The sequence below is a fragment of the Carlito syrichta genome, unplaced genomic scaffold, assembly GCF_000164805.1.
Source record: "Carlito syrichta isolate Samal-C Ts95f unplaced genomic scaffold, Tarsius_syrichta-2.0.1 Scaffold301780, whole genome shotgun sequence".
In the NCBI taxonomy this organism is placed as follows: domain Eukaryota; kingdom Metazoa; phylum Chordata; class Mammalia; order Primates; family Tarsiidae; genus Carlito; species Carlito syrichta.
Window position 1 is genome coordinate 461288 of NW_007245876.1, and position 2171 is coordinate 463458.

General features: G+C 39.7%; 1 pseudogene; it reads right to left on the reverse strand.

Moving 5' to 3' along the window:
* Positions 1–540: 540 nt before the first annotated feature.
* LOC103257518 lies at positions 541–1166 on the reverse strand (annotated as a pseudogene).
* Between the last annotated feature and the right edge of the window lie 1005 nt (positions 1167–2171).

Consider the following 2171-nt stretch of genomic DNA (forward strand, 5'->3'; position numbering starts at 1 on the left):
TTTATTGGTTCCTCAGCTATATTTCTGTATTCAGCATTAGTAGCTCTCAGGATGTGGGGAGAAAAGAGAGCATATTCGACAAAGAAGGTGAATCACAATCTCCAGCAATTCAGGTATTGCCCCTGGGGACAGTTCTCCTCAAACTCCAAATGAATCTCTACAACTATCAACCAGTGTTACAGATAAGAGTTTGGCCTTTGCTGGGGCAGGGAAAAGAAAGTTGGCAACCACTGTTCTACATAAAACACGAGATCTTACTTTATGAATCACTAGAAAATATAAACTAACCACATAATACTGATGGGCTCCATCCAGATCATTAAATATTGTAAAATGAGTATTGTTTCAACAACTATTCAGCATAAGTTTTAGGACAAAACATATACAATATGTCTTATATTATATATGTATTATATCGCATACTCAATAAGAAATGTTGAGATGCTTAATCCATCCAATAAATTGAAAATAAAAATTTTACATTTCTATATTTTCAGTATGCAGAATTCTGAAGGTGGATCTTCAACTCAGGGTGATAAATCAGTTTTCAAGGAAAGTCGCATAATCAGTCAGTCTGGCTAACTGCTGTTCATTAGGGATTGGGGCACTGGTGCAGGCTCTGACAAGGGAATAAACTTATTAAAGGAAGCATCCAGGGCTTCTGCAACTGGCTTTCTGAGCAGAACCATTCTTGTGGGGGAGACGGCTTGCCATTCTTGTTCTAATATACCTTTCATAGCCTCTTCTACAGGAAGTCCAACGAAGGTTGCAAAGTCATCAGCTACTATTAAGGTGTATGCTTGGAAGACCAGGGTGAAGGCTCGTCCTTGTTACATCTCTAAGTGCTTCCATGTTTGACTGGACCATCTCAGATCACTGGTGAGTGTTGATGGTCTTATAGATCTCAGGGAAATCTCTCTGCCAGATTCTTTGTCCTAGTGACCAAATTCCCCCAAGTTCAGAATTTGCAGATTTTATAGCAGGTGGTATTCTTTCCCAAAGATATCTTGCACTATTCTTGTCATTATGGAGCAAATATAAAGCTAGAAGCTGACCATACACTGGAGTGTAGCAGTTTCTCCAGGAGCCTTGAGTTCCTGATTCTTGCACTGATCCAGCAACTTTTTGAAACTGAAGGTACTTTCTGCCATCACCGCCACTGGCATCTTCCCTGCCAGTCTCACTGCCGCACAGCCCCAGACCCCCAGACAGTCCCTCCGGGTGTTGGACCCGCGATTCACATTTTTAAAATGCAGTCCTCTTTCTTTCTTTCTTTCTTTCATGTTTTTTTTTAAAACAAGATTTATTGAGAGGACAGAAAAGCTACCAGTGGGAGGGGACCCAGAAGTTGCCCCAAGTCCTCTTTCAATGGGCAACACGGTTGGTATCGTGTTTTTGCTATTGTGAACAATGTTGCAATAAACATGTGTGTGCAGGTATCTTTCTCATAGAGTGATATGAGTTCCCCCAGGTACATTCCTAGTAGGGGGATAGCGGAGTTGTATGGAAGGTTGATTTTTAGATCTTTTAGAAATTGCCACACTGTTTTCCACAAAGGTCGTACTAGTTTACACTCCCACCAACAGTGTAGAAAATGTTCCCTTTTCCCCACATCCTCTCCAGCATCTGCTGTTTTTTGAGTTATTAATGATGACCATCCTGACTGGAATTAGATGGTATCTCAGTGTGGTTTTAATCTGCATTTCTTTGATGACTAGTGAAGCTGAGAATTTTTTCATATATCTGTTGGCTGCTTGTATGTGATAATTGCAAGTTTTCTAAAGTAAATACTATAAGAAAAGAAAGGTCAGGGCCTATCGTTAGGTTTTAACTGAAACAAACAATAAATTATTTGGGCAGTATTGATTTTCTTAGGTAGAGATTTAAGGGGACTGAGATCCCATCCTACGGATGTGTCCATGAGCTGTTAGAAACTATGTTAGTGTTTGTTCAAGTCTCTTAGTGTGAGAGTGAATGACATAACTTGTGCTGAGAGTCTGCAATTCTTCTGTAAAACTTAATTTGTCTTATTTTTATTTTGTTTTTCTTTCACCCACTCGGCCTGAGGTTCTGCAGTTTTTAAAGGCTATTATTAAGACTTAGTCAAGAAGAGGGCTCAGAAGAGCCTGAATAACATTTGATCAGAGAGAATCCTTGTCATTATAAAGCCA